The sequence below is a fragment of the Aquarana catesbeiana genome, linkage group LG02 (genome assembly GCF_042186555.1).
Source record: "Aquarana catesbeiana isolate 2022-GZ linkage group LG02, ASM4218655v1, whole genome shotgun sequence".
NCBI classification, from domain to species: Eukaryota; Metazoa; Chordata; class Amphibia; order Anura; family Ranidae; genus Aquarana; species Aquarana catesbeiana.
This window is the reverse complement of record NC_133325.1, coordinates 188602932-188618428: the sequence shown is the minus strand read 5'-3', so window position 1 is coordinate 188618428 and position 15497 is coordinate 188602932.

The following is a 15497-nucleotide window of genomic DNA, read 5'->3' as shown; positions in this document are numbered from 1 at the left end:
GGGAGCTCAGCATCTCTGAGGTTTTCTCTAGTGGCTTTTTCCCTTCGGATTTTTTTTTTTTTAACTTTCACTTTTTTGGCAGCTGCTCCGCAAACGTCATTCTGGTTTATGCTGCTGTTACCAATGTGCTGTGTCCGCTTTTTACCCAGACTGTTACTTTGCCATCTTGTGCATGGACTTCATGTAATTCTAAATTCCACTTACCACCATTAAATGCGTTCATATATTACACATGTATTTTTAGACTTGCTTGTGAAGTTCAGGTGGAAAATAACTTAAGATCAGGGAAAGCTACGTATTAACAGAATAAAAATTATGTTTTTCTGTTTGCTTAACCCACTTTTCAAAATAACTTACTAAAGGCTCAATTCACTAGGTTCTAACTCATTTGCTATTTGCTATAACTGGCCTTATTTTTAGCCATGTGACAGTTATTTGCAGCTCTCATTAGCCGTCATTGCTGAAAATAATAATTGTTAAGGCAAATAATATGTTACAGCCAAAGGCGTGTGCACAGGGTGTGCCAGGTGTGCCTGGGCACACCCTAATCACCCTGTGCGGTGCCAATTCGCCCTGCTTCCTGGTGCCTCCCATCTCCCCCTTCAGTGCTGCCAGCTTCCCTCAGCTCCTCTCCTGCCTGCTGCTGCAGAGGATGATTCAGCATAGATGAATGAATGAACACAGTGAGTGATCTGTACCAATCGCTCCAGTGTTTATATTTAATTGAAGCATAGTAAACTATGTTTACTATGCTTCAGTTTGTGAATGAACAGGAAGCCGGTCAGCACAGAGCACTTCCCATTTATTTACTGTCCATGCAACTGAGGCTGCAGAGAAAGGGACTGGGGAAGCTCTGTCCTCAGTCCCTTTCTCTCTGTTTAGAACCTTAATATTTCACCAAATGGGGGTCCTAAAAATGTTTTTAAAAATAATAACAAATAATAAAAAAATAAAATTGTAAAAAATAATTACAAAATAATAAAAATAAAAACTACTAACACCGTCCACTGCCCTAACGACACCAATCTCTGCTCTACTGACACTGTCCACTGCTCTGCTAATATACACACATGTGTGTTTGTGCTCTGGGGTGCACATCCTAATGCAATAGGCTACACACACCAATGGTTATAGCTTAGATCAAGCAGACCTTCACTTAGCACATGAATTAGGCATTATTGCACTCCTTCACCCCTCCACAATGTAAAATGGCAAAAAAAGTTTCTTTTTTTTTAATCTGCGAGAATGATGTCTCTCCACTCTGAAGCCTCCTGTGATATGCATGTCACATATCCCACAATGCTTCATGTTCCTTACAGTGAATAGAAGAGGCCAGGCTTGGCTGTAAGCCTTCAGGGGCTGGGTTGCCTGAACCAGGAAGAGGTGGCTGGCATCTGTAATGCCAGGTTTACATATGTGCGGGTTGGGGACATGTGCATAAACGTGCAATTTCCTGACCCACACAGAAATGCGCTCCTCTTTAGCAGATGTGCAATTTATTCTTAATGGTACCTCCATGCATTAACTCCCGCACGCAAAAACACACCTTACAGTTCTGTGCGGCGCTTTCTAAAAAAGGTTCAGGGACTTCTTTCCCTGCATTTCTTTTTCTGCTTTTGGGTGCAGCAGCACATTAAAATGAATGGGCTTTTTTACCCACGACGTTATGCACACGCACATACTGTATGTGAACTTAGACTATTGGAGATGATGGCATGGGACCTGGTGTGTGACATTAAACCACAGCAGGACGGCCCTAGATTTGCCGGGTGAGTATATGAATTGTGCATGACACCAGCAAAAAAATATAGAAGGCAAAAAAAAAAAATAAGCAGGATTAAGGCTCCTTTTTAATTGAGCCATCAATAAACTTAAAGCGGACCTTTCAGAACTTCACAAATCTGCAAGAATAAATTCTTGACATGTTACAATATACTGTACATTAACAAAGTCATTTTATTTTTCAGAAGAGCTGTAAAAAGCCATTCTTGACCACCAGTCCAGAGATATTAAGTAGGCAGAGATGATTTTGCCAGTCTGCTCCAGGCAGAATGAAGCATTTCCCCAGTCTCCCCTACCCCTGTGATCAGTCTGCTACATTGTAATTTTTTAGCAGTGAGAAGTTTCAGCGGGGACTGATATTTTTAAGACATTTGAGACACAGCCAAGAGTTGTAGAGGCATCACATTGCGTCATTTGTGGGCCAGCATCCCAGTCTAGGAAGTAGATCTGGACCCTGGGTGATGCCTGAAAAAAGATGGCACCATCCAGGAGAGAAAAGAATATGAAAGTATTGTATTGTCAGGAGGAGTACTGTGATTTCTGGTAGAGTTAATTCATATCTGTGGTACATGGTACACTAACACATTACTGATCATGCTGTACTTGACATGAGAAAATATTTAGTATGTTGATAGATCCAATAAAAGATAATTAAGTGGACTTATTAAAGGCAAACAGACTGTGCTCTTTGCAAGTGCAGTTACAATCATTTTCCCCAGAAATTTCCATCAGCCAATCATGTGCAAGTAAAATTGTTTTTATTTTATTTTCCTTGCACTTAATTGGGTATTCTTTACGAAGTGAAGCTTTACCACATTTACTAGGCTCTGGGAAAATTAAATGCAGCTACACCTGCAAAGTGTACAATCTTTTTGCCTTTAGTAAATCCACCCCAGTGTGTCAGATCAAAATATCAGCTCACTTTACATATTGCCTAGTGTACAGTACTGTGTAATCGAGCAATGCCTAGGTCTCTAGACTACACTCTGTCAAGCATTGTTTTGTTTTTTAATCAAAAAATATATAGCAATTATAATTATTTCACTAGACAATTTGTAGTTTAATGCTATAAAAATGTGGCTTTTTATTATGATTTGGAATTCCTATGATTTTCTTAAACTGACAACTGACAAATAATCAAATGACAAGAAAGGGGCATTCTGTGCACACTCAGAAATCTAATGCTGGCCATATATAGATTTTTGTTTGAAAATTTTTGCTTTAAGAACATTTGTTCGATTTTCTAATCGTCAGTGGGATCAAATCGACGTTCATTTTCGACCACAGTGATGGGAAAATCGAAGGAGCAGAATAGGAAATTTTTCTCGATCAAACAAATTTTCGGACAGTATATGTGGATTTCATTCAGAAATGACATTCATTTGAAAATCAAATGGTAAAAGCAAGCGCAATTTTCAAACAACATTTGTTCATTCATCAAATATACAAAAAATTGTCGTATGAATATTCTTACAAATATTCTCGTCTGAAAATCTATATGTGTATGGCCAGCATTACTTCCAGCTTTTGTAAAGGGTTCACAGCTTTTCCACAGAAACAGTGTAGAGAGCTGAAAACTAAATCAGAGGCATCCCCTGCATTAGGATTTTTCAGAGTTAGGAATCTTTATTGCTAAAGGGATGCAGAAGAAGCTCCTTTTTATTATGATATTAAGATTTCTCAGGAGGCAATACGGGCAGACACTCCCGTTTTCGCGGTCAGTATGAGAAAGGCATGGTAATGAAGACATCTGTTTATTTACAAAAGAAAATGATACAAATTAGCAATAACATTTCTTAAAATCTTGTCTGTCTTAAAATAGTGTCTGTCTTTTTTCTGAACAAAACATTTTAAGATGTGTATACATATGCAGACTGCAGTGCATGAGCATTCTTAGTGGCATGAAACGCAGCCGGCAACACATTTGGGAATTCTAGGCAATGGCCAAATCTGAGAGGTATGGATGGTTCTTATCTATGTCAACTGCCTGTATTGTTCAGGGGACAATGAAAACTGTTGTTTGAGAACTGCACTTTTCAATTTACCCATCTGGGCAAAATATAAAATCATATGTTCACTTCCACATTGTATTTTAATAGCTTACTCGTATTAATTCAATCCATTTTGAAGTTTGTAAAGATCCCATCACAGTTACTTCCTTGAATTTTGTGACACGTATTTACTATGCCATGTAAGTAGGCACTGCTGTGTCACACATTTCAAAGAGCCTGCCTTCTGAACTACAGAGGTGCTGAGAGGAGGAGTTTTAGGAGGTGGAGTCAGTACAGGAATCACTGCAGGCAGCAAGGTACCATGGGACACGTAGTCCTTGGAGATTGAAAGTAAGCAGCAGATTTAAAGCATGCAGGGAATTCAGAAAGTAGTAAAAAGAGATGGCAGTAAGGCTTAATGTACACGGGATGTTTTACAACCTCTCCTGAACGATTTAACTTGACAGATAGTAACCGATGTTTAAAAACGTCTGTTTTGTTGCGTTTACATGCCGCGTTTAGCCGCGTTTGCATTTAGAAGCGTTTTTTTTTTTCAAATAGTCAAAAATGAAAATGCCTGTGAAACGAAATGCGGCTACATGCAAATTACTGCGTTTACAAGCTGTTACAGGAATTTTAAATGCCTCTGAACAACTGTGCTGAATACATTTTTTTGAGTTCCAAAAAATGCTTCTAAACTCAACTGCCTAGAAACGACTATAAATGACCCTGTGTACATGTACTGATAAGATAACATAGAGGAGAATTTAGAGGCAGCTGAAAAAACGCCCCCAACTGCTCCTAAACGTCCGTCTGTTCACCAGCAGCAGTGTACATGAAGCCTAAATGGAAACCCACAAAGTAGAAAAAAACACAACACTTTATTAAGGCAGCATTAAAAGAACTCCCAGATAATCGGGGAGAGTAGCAGACAGGCAGATTTCAAAACATGAAAGGAGATTTTTCAAGTAAGCTTATATTGGATTGTCAAAAAAAACTGTTGTTTGTATTTACTATTTGTCAGGAACCATGAAACAGACTGAGACAGAAGTGCAGTAAAATCACACTGTTTATTATTAATAAAGGTAAATAGAGCAAACGTAGTCAAAACATAGCCAGAGTTCAGAAACCAGAATGGATAGTCAGACAAGCCAGGACGTCAGGGAGCCAGGGATCAGTGTACTTCAGAACAGGCCAGGAGATCAGGAAACCGGAGAATCAGCGTAGTGGAACAGCAAGCAGGATCTGGAACCAGAAGGGATGTCCAGAAGCACACGACAGACATCTGTGTGGTGGCTCTCTAGGGACTTGGAAAATATGAGGATATCGTCGAGATAAACCACCACACATAGCTGCAACAAATCTCGGAGGACATCGTCGATCAATTCCTGGAAAACTGCCAGAGCGTTGCAAAGGCCAAATGGCATTACGAGGTACTCATAATGGCTTGTTCTGGTATTAAAGGCAGTTTTCCATTCACCGCCCCCCTTGATCCTCATGAGATTGTATGCCCCTCTCAAATCAAGCTTTGTGAAAACCGTTGCTCCCTTAAGGTGGTCAAATAACTCCGTAATCAATGGAATTGGATAAGCATTCTTAATTGTGAAACAATTGAGGCCCCTATAATCAATACAAGGCCTCAGTTCACCACTCTTCTTCTTCACAAAGAAGAAACCAGCATCAGCAGGAGACAAGGACTTAAGGATGAATCCTCGAAAGTGCGTCTGCAACATACTCCTCCATGGCCTTGTCCTCCGAGACTGTCAAAGGGTGTATGGCACCAGCTTGAAGGTCAATTGCGCAATCATACGACTGGTGTGGAGGCAAACAACCGCCTTGACCATTGTCAAAGAAATCGCTAAAATCGCGGTACTCCTCCGGCAGAGAGGAGAGAGAAGAAGTGCACAGGACCTTGGCTACCTTCTGAATACATATCTTACTGCATTGTGGCGATCAGGAAAGAACCTCAGCACGAAGCCAATCAAAAGAGGGGTTGTGCGTCTGTAACCAAGGATAACCAATAACCACCGGAAACTTAGATGAGGAAATGACTTGGAGTTGGCTTATCTCATGGTGAAGACCCCCTACGGCCATGGACAATGGGTGTCTCATGAGTCACATGGGCAGGCTGTAGAGGTCTCCCGTCAAGAGCCTCAATGGCAAGTGGAGAGGCATGAAGCTGCAGCTGAATCGAGTGCTTAGATACAAAGGCAGCATCAATGAACAGGCCTGCAGCCCCAGAGTCAATTAGAGCCAGTATCTCAACGGACAACTCAGACCAAGACCAAGAAAGGGTAACTGGAACCAGGGGCTTATCCTTCTGGATAGCTGGGGATGAAACAACGCTACCTAAGGTCTGTCCCCTACAGGACCTCAAGGTTCGGGCGTTCCCTGGACGGGTAGGACAAGACTTCAAAAAGTGACCTGCCTGGCCACAATAAAGGCACAATCTCTCTGTCCTCCTAAAGGCCCTCTCATCTGCATAGAGACGTGTGAAGCCCAACTGCATGGGTTCCTCTTCACTGACCGACTCGGTACCAGGAGGCATGGGAGGTGAGGGAGGCAAGGGTGGGACTGCAAAGCTCGGAGCCAAAGGTACAGGGGGCTTCCGCAAGCGCTCCTTAAAGGAAGGTCTCTCTCGGAGTCTGGAGTCAATAAGAATGGCAAACGTGATTAACTTCTCCAGATCAGTGGGTATGTCTTGGGCTGCTATCTCATCTTTGATGTTATCCGAGAGACCATGAGAAAAAGCAGACACAAGGGCCTCATTGTTCCACGCAACCTCTGCTGCCAGAGTACGGAAGTCAATGGCGTAATCGGCAACAATTCTCCTACCCTGTTTGATGGACATGAGGCTTTTGGCAGCAGAAGTGGAGTGAGCGGGAACATCAAATACCCTTTTAAAAGAAAGCCACAAACTCTAGGTAACTCAGGACAATGGGTTTTTGCGCCTCCCATAGAGGCTTTGCCCAGACCAAGGCTCTCTCAGAAAGCAAAGATATCACAAAACCTACTTTTCTTCTGTCTGTGGGAAACGCCTGGGGCAGCATCTCAAAGTACATTTCAACCTGGTTGAGAAACCCCCTGCATTGAACTGGAACGCCCCCAAATCGCTGGGGAAGCGGAGCGGAACCAGACACACCTCTTATAGAGGTAATACTCGAGGCGGGTGCCTGCACAGAGACTGGAGCAGCAGCAGGGACAGCCTGCAAGACAGGTTGTACCAGAGCAGCCACAGTGGGAGATTCCAGGTGAGCCGTGTGACTCAGGAGCGTCTGTAACGCTATGGCAAACTGATGCATGCGGTGATCCTGCTCATCCAATCTGGAATTTTTTTTACCAACAAGTGGATTAACTGCATCTTCTGAATTCATGGCCTTCGCCTACTGTCAGGAACCATGAAACAGACTGAGGCAGAAGTGCAGTAAAATCACACTGTTTATTAATAATAAATAATAATAATAAATCAGAAACGGATAGTCAGACAAGCCAGGACGTCAGGGATCCAGGGATCAATGTACTTCAGAACAGGCCAGAAGATCAGGAAACTGGAGAATCAGCGTAGTGGAACAGCAAGCAGGATCAGGAACCAGAAGGAATGGAAACCCACAAAGTAGAAAAATCACAACATTTTATTAAGGCAGCATTAAAAAAAAAACTCCCAGATAATCGGGGAGAGTAGCAGACAGGCAGATCTCACAACATGAAAGGAAATTTTTCAAGTAAGCTTATATTGGATTGTCAAAAAAAACTGTTGTTTGTATCACTATTTGTCAGGAACCATGAAACTGAGACAGAAGTGCAGTAAAATCACACTGTTTACTATTAATAAAGGTAAATAGAGCAAACGTAGTCAAAACATAGCCAGAGTTCGGAAACCGGAACGGATAGTCAAACAAGTCAGGACGTCAGGGAGCCAGGGATCAGCATACTTCAGAACAGGCCAGGAGATCAGGGAACCGGAGAATCAGCTTAGTGGAACAGCAAGCAGGGTCTGGAACCAGAAGGGATGGAAACCCACAAAGTAGAAAAATCACAACATTTTATTAAGGCAGCATTAAAAAAAAAACTCCCAGATAATCGGGGAGAGTAGCAGACAGGCAGATCTCACAACACGAAAGGAAATTTTTCAAGTAAGCTTATATTGGATTGTCAAAAAAAACTGTTGTTTGTATCACTATTTGTCAGGAACCATGAAACTGAGACAGAAGTGCAGTAAAATCACACTGTTTACTATTAATAAAGGTAAATAGAGCAAACGTAGTCAAAACATAGCCAGAGTTCGGAAACCGGAACGGATAGTCAAACAAGTCAGGACGTCAGGGAGCCAGGGATCAGCACACTTCAGAACAGGCCAGGAGATCAGGGAACCGGAGAATCAGCTTAGTGGAACAGCAAGCAGGGTCTGGAACCAGAAGGGATGTCAGCCAAGCAAGTGTTTAACGGGAACACAGGAGAGCGTCTCTTGATATGTTTGACCAAGGGGAAGGCTGAGATGAACGGCTTAAGTAACCAGCAGGACTGACAAACAGGATATCATCACAAGGTGAGTCACTGTGGAAAGGTTGGAGCTGGCAATTAACCGACAGCTAAACAGCCTGCTCAGAGAATGAAGGGCTGATCCTAGCCCTAACACTATTATAATGCTCTAAAATGAAAGTGTATGCTGAAAACATATATTTCCTTTAAAGCTAAGCTCTGGGAATTTCAAATAAAATAAAATATAAAAGAACCCTTACAGTGACATTCCCGCACCCCCCCCCCCCCCCCCCGGAAGTATTACAGCTTATTCCGCAAGCCCTAGACCTAATGAGCATTTAACCCCTGCTGTTGTAGAGCTCTGACCAATTAACTGATATTTAAATATTTACACTTTACGAACAAGCAGTAAATAAGCTTTAAAATAGGCCCTAACTGACTCCTGTAGCTGTGGGCACCGTGGAGAAACTTTACTGCAGTAGCTCAGTTAATTGTTCTCTCCCCAACAATGCCAAGCAGTGACTTGGCAGTTTTTCAGTATTATAATCTAATGTAAACACAGAAAAGATGCATAGTAAGATGCACAGAGCAGGGTGCTGACTTGAACAACTTCATTGCTTCTGTATTTAACTTTGAAATAAACTGTTCCATAGTGCTTGCAGCTACAGAGGTCATGAGGGCTGGTTTTAAAGCTGATTATTAATTGTAAAAAAATGTAAATACTTAAATATCCATAGCCTGTCAACAATTCTATTTTAGGCTGACCTTTCCTGCCATGCTTAAACAATCAGTTCATAACTTTCTGACAGGGAGGCCAACTAGCCCATACATGTGTGAAATTTTGCATTTTACCTATGTCTTTGGTAGACCAAAAAGAACATATAGATGACCTTGAAGAAGACTTGAAACATCTGGGAATCTGAGGCTGGAGAAAGAAGTCAGAGAAGAATCAGAACATATCCTGCAGGAGTAGAAGGCCCTTCATGTGCTCTAGCACTGTGGAGTAAGTAAGTGGTGGTTGCTGGAAAGTTAAATAACAAGCTATACTCCTCTGGTGACTCCTTCTTAAAGAGATAATTGGGGAATGCAACTGTAAGAACTGCAATCTTAATTTTGGCCCCATAGAAAATAGCTATGATGAAATTAAGGTATATGGGATGTCAACAGGTGATTTATCCCACCAGCTTCCACCCAAAACTGAAATGTTTTCTCTGGATGGATTTTATGTTCAAATTCATAGACTCAATTTAAACCGAGATATATATATTAGGATTCCCATATTCCACTTAGGATTTACAAGTGATGTTACTGATTTAAGCATAGCTTGGAATGATCATCTGGTAATCTGGATGTGTAAAGGAGAAAAGAGTGCTACTCTGACAGAAGAGCTCATTATTGCACACAGCGATTTTCCAGTTTTTTTGGAACCTCTCTGTGAAATCAGTGTCAATCATCTTTTTGGTGAAGAATTCATTATACATGGCCCACTAATTCCCATCTGTGTAATTGGGAAAAACAGTGCAGTGGGTTCCATAATGTGGTGGTGCAATTTAGAACTGTCAGAAAGTGCTTTGTGTGTAATTCTCATGAGGCATCTAAAAAATATATATTTGGCATAATATCTGACAAAATTGCTAAAGAAAATTCAGGTCACAGACCTAGATTTGCTTATTCCTTTTACTCAGGTCTTGCTTACTAATTATCTATTTGAAATTAGTAGGTTTAGTGCAGCATACATGTACAACAAGCATGCAATATCTTTCTTATGTTAAAGGGGGCTGTGTCCATTTGAATAGCTCCCCACAGAGTTCTGAGTCATTTAAAGTGGGTTGCTGCCAAGTCAACCTCCTCACAATTGATTAGGCAGCTATAAAGTCTTACCAAGACAGGTCACCTTAATAGATGCTTGTCAAAAAAAGGGCAAACATTTTCACATTTCATGAATTTCAGAGAAATGATCTGATTCCTACTGAGACACATATGATATCTTTATCCACAGGCTTATTCAAAGATCCTCTGTAATGTGCAAAATATAGTAGCCTTTCTCTTTGAAATACTCTTATTTCTAATGTGACACTAATAAAGTGAAGTCTAAATGTTTTCTCTGCATTACCGAAGCTCGGACATCACTGTTATTGAAGCTTGAACATCACAGTCTGCATAAGTTTGTGTGTCCAACACACTAACTACAACTATGATCAGTCTCACAGAACAAGGGCTTGTTACTTCAAATAACCTGGCTGGAGCGTTTGGTCCATAAATAGAGGCAAGGCCATATTTAGAGTTGCTGAATAAGAGCACCTCTTCCTACAGGTGCATTTTCCTTTGTTATCACCTGTAGTGCAAAGTAATTACCATATGCAGTTTTACTCCCTCAGGAGCCACTTGGTAGACTGGGTTCTCTGTTGCTCTGTTCCTCTTGACTCTGAGAACAACCCCACCGGCATACCAGGTTAAGCAAATGGAGACTGCACTGTTACTGGGTGCACAAATATAGATACCCTGCACACAACTAAGGTTCAGTATCAAAAAGCAAACATCAGACTTGTTAGTGGTAAAGGAACCCAATATATTGTCATGGGTTGCAGTAAATAACAGCATGCACATAAATGATTAAGTAAAGGGTTAGGTCAGGCACTGTTTACCTAGTAAGCCACAAAATCAGGAATACGTAATGTTATTATAAAACAGTATTAGCAATGAGAATCAATACTGTGATAACTGTAAACTGTAAACAGTAGGCTATATCCACTTTAGAGTAAACTCTATATGAATGGCAGCAATGAAATGTAAAACTCCCTAAAGTGGTGCCTCTTACTATAGACAATAGGCAAAGTTCTTGTGAAACAGCTATCTGAGTGAGCAGTCTTTATCCCTAGTCCTTTAGTCAGCTAATGCTGGGGCCCAGTCTTTACGGTGGTGCACATGAGTACAGTCCCAGTAAAGTCTGCATGCAGTAAATAATGCTGCTATTTAGTCAGTCTCTATGTGTCTTAAATTGCTCTCTGTCTCTAGCCAAGCTCCTGGCTACACATGTTTAGACTGTACATTCCACTAATTTAGAACTTGCAGAAGAACAGGAGTTGTATACATTTTGCTTAACATTCAGAGAGTCTTGCTACTCCTCTCAATAGATCCTTGTTTTTTTTATCCCTGTCAGTGCTACTTTTATGTTTACACTGCATTATTAAAAGTTGGTCATTCATTGCAAGATAAGCAAAGAAAGTGAAACAAAATGTATATTTTATAGTTTGGTGCTTGCCCTGCCCACAGTGTGGTAAATATGTCCCTATGGGTGTTTGGAAACATAAGTGACCTCTTTTACTGTAAATGTTATCACAAGACACCTTCAAGTAACTAGAAAAGACTTAAGCTAGGTATAGATACATAGAGATTTAGTTAGTTAGGCAGAGACTAGCCAATATTTTGATCTGTGTTTAGCTCTCCCTGTCTTTCAGAAGTCAATCATTAGGTCTTGTTCACATGGAATGATTTGATTTGTGCCCCCTGCAGGGATCTGTTTACCCACATAGGGATGCACAGGCGTTCCATCCACCCCAATGCCGGTAGACCCAGTCATGCCTTTTTGGACACAGCCACCACTCCCAATATGACATCTGTGTGGGTATGGGTGCATTCAGGGCCCTGCATCCACATGGATGTCACATGTGTCTGTGAATCCGCTGCAATCCAATACACAACTATTGGACTGCCGGCACGGGAATGCACGCAACACCTGTGCATGCTGGTTCCGAACTGAGAGCTGTTGTCAGAACACAATGTCCAGGCAGGCAGAACAAAAAAAGATTAAAGCTGAGTATACATTAATTAAAGTTTTCTAGCAGTCCCATTTGACAGAAGTCAATCTACGATTTCTGTTGGTTAGGGGGGCCACACGCTGAACCGACCCAATTTCCGATCCGTGTCCTCAGCTTAACCATCTTTGCCAAACTTTATCTTTCTTGGCAAGCATGAGCTTTAGCTACAATTACAGTTACCGTTGGTGTAGTTCTATCACTTTACATGCAGTCATATTTGACTTCCTTGGCTTTCTGTATGTACAGTGCCTTGCAAAAGTATTCACCCCCCTTGGCATTTTTCATGCTTTTTTGCCTCACAACTGGAATTAACATGGATTGTTGGAGGATTTGCATCATTTAATTCACAGAACATGCCCACAACTTTGAAGATGTTTTTTTTTATTGCGAAGCAAACAACAAATAGGACAAAATAACAGAAAAAGTCAATGTGCATAACTATTCAGCCCCCTAAAGTCAATACTTTGTAGAGCCACCTTTTGCGGCTATCACAGCTCCAAGTCGCTTTGGATAAGTCTCTATGAGCTTGCCACATCTTACCACTGGGATTTTTGCCCATTCCTCCTTGCAAAACTGCTCCAGCTCCCTCAAGTTGGATGGTTTGCGCTTGTGAACAGCAATATTTAAGTCTGAAAAAATATATATATAAAACACAAAGCGCTGTGATGCTAAATAGCTGATAATTACACATAAAACCAAGTGAGGCTGCTATCAAAAGAGAGTGTTTTCAGAGTCACTTAAAAAGAATAAATAATGATATTTGAAGCGCTTCACAATGTGCATGAAAATGAATATATAAGAATAAATATAAATAGTCAAATAAATCCAGCGGTGAGTAAAAAATCCTATAAAATCCAGCAATCAAAATAGTGTAAAATTATAAAAAATTAGTGACACCAAATGTGTAAAAAATTCACATAAAAAATCCACATAAAAATAAATATATAGGGATGTATTCAGAAGGTTCAATTATACAGGTGTAGAATCCTGATTGGTGTAAAGAACATAGCACATATCATGAGGGACTCCATTTTAGTTTTAAGACACCATTTTAGTTTTACAGGAAAATTGAGAAAACTCAAATGTGAGTTTTAACTGAAACCAATATTATCTTTAAGCTGTTATCTATAGAAAACCTTCTCAAGGTTGCCTATACATTTTAGCTAGAATATGGAGTTTGGCCTAGCTCATGTTTGTTCTTGATAAGATTAGTGTGTCCTTCACTTGTTAAGAAATACATATATAGTAGAAATGATGCAAGATTTTGTCTTATAACACCAGCTAATAGTTAAATATTAACTGAACCTATTTTCATTTCAATGACATGTATAAGGTTAGTAAAACTCCTCCCATCCCTCAAACTGCATAAATACTGTCCCTTTTGACCAATACAAATTAGATGTCATTAAGTGGCTAAGCAAACCTGTCTCCTGTGTCACTTTATTGATATCTCCAGGCCTGGGGGTCAACGGAGGTCTTCCTGCATTACCTGAACCTATCTGGGTGGTCTTAGAAGCTGAAATCTCCCAACAGATCTGGGGGCTCGCCGGGAAAAAAAGCCAAATAAAATCATATCTGAAGGTAAGTCTTCATTTTGTCTTTATTGACGAAATATTTCTTGCCTCAGCTCTGATTAAAGCTTTTTAGACCCGTAAATTAGTAGGGGATAAGAACCACGCCAGAGGTTAATATTAGAGGGTTTTTGGGAAACCCACAAAGATAAGCAGTACTGCATACACATATATAGAGACATTCCTTTTGGGAAGGGATATGAAGTGGTTAATGAGGAAATAGACTCCGGTGACCCCAAAATCCTTTGCTTTTTCTTATCTATCGCATTAGAAGTTATAAGATAATCTGTTGTGTGTGTGTGGGTCAGAAGACTGGGTGGTAAGAACAGTCGGCTCCCACTGTCAACATGGGTCAGAAACAAGGTAAAGAAGATCCTCCCCCTCTTCCCAATCCAGGAGAAACGTGTAAGGATTTTGTAGCCAGAATTTGTGGTACTAATTATGAATTCATAGTCCCATGGGTTTCAAATTTAGCGGGATGGACCGAAGCCATACACAGTGTAGATCCTTTTCCCCGGGATGGCGCTAATGATGAATTTCACATAGATATGATAAAAGGATTGTGTTTAGGAGATAAGAGAGCTTTCCCTTGGTACCCCGGGGATCCTCAATGGAATATGGATTATATGGAAAAGGGAGGAGAGAACTGGTTAAAATACGCCCCATATTGGTTTCAGAGGGATAATAAGAAACAGAAAAAGCCCACCAAATGTTTAAGTAAGGAAGATTATGACCAGAAACATAGAGAAGAAGCCGATAAAAAGAGATTTGTCCCTGACCCAATAGCCCCACCCCTGCCAATAGTCAGTCATCCTCCACCTGCATATGTACATGTCTATCCGAGTTTAAGAAAAGAAGATATTGATCTTCTGGCTGGACATTATGCAACCAGACAACGGCAGGTCCCCCTCGCTCCACAACCACAACAGCAGATGCCTCCCGCTCCACAACAAGATAGACAGCACCCACAGAGGGCCCGAGTCGAGGTAGGTGAACCAGAAGATGAACAGGGAGCTATAGGAGGGGTAGTTTCACCACCTGGCCAAGAGCAGGAGGAAGAAGACGTTAAAGGGGATAGAATACTTAGTCCCCCTAAAACAAAGAGTGGAACTGTATATAGTAACACTAACCTTCAAGCACCTTTCATGACCATTGGAAATGAATTATTAAAAAAGGTAATAGACATTGAGGACATTGACAGGATAGTAAAACATTGCCCCAAACCCACCGCCTCTGCAGGTGGCACTTTAATTTACTTAAAAAAGGCATGTAAGGGTAGAAATTACACACAGGAAGACATGCGTCTTATCATTGATGGTATCATAGGACACACCAGTTCCTGGAACTGGACAAATGTTCCAAGTATAAACACTATTGACACTGGAAACGCGGGAGCATATGGGTTAAACACAGTACCAGGTAGGAACACCATGTGGACAGAATTAGAGACTGAAATGATGAGAGTATTTAAAAATAAAAGTTCCCTCCCTACTGCCATAGCATGCAAACAAAAGTCAGGAGAAACTGTGGTTGAATTCTGGAAAAGGTTTCATGAAAATTGGACAACAGAAGCTGGATTAGCTACAACTACTGATGTGGGAGCTTTGTTTATTCAAACTTTTATGAATAATCTAAAACCCCAGTTCGCCTTAGTGGTGAAACAGATGATATCTGAATGGACCACACAGACGATTGACCAATTTCAGGAAACCTTAATACAGAAAGAAGCAGCAGGGTGTTTTGATGTAATAAAAGAGAAAGCAGTGAGTAGCCTTTATCAGGGTGGAGTGCGAACTCAGCCTCCCCAAGATAATGGTGGACAATGGGGCAGTGGAAACAGAGGCAGAGGAAGAGGA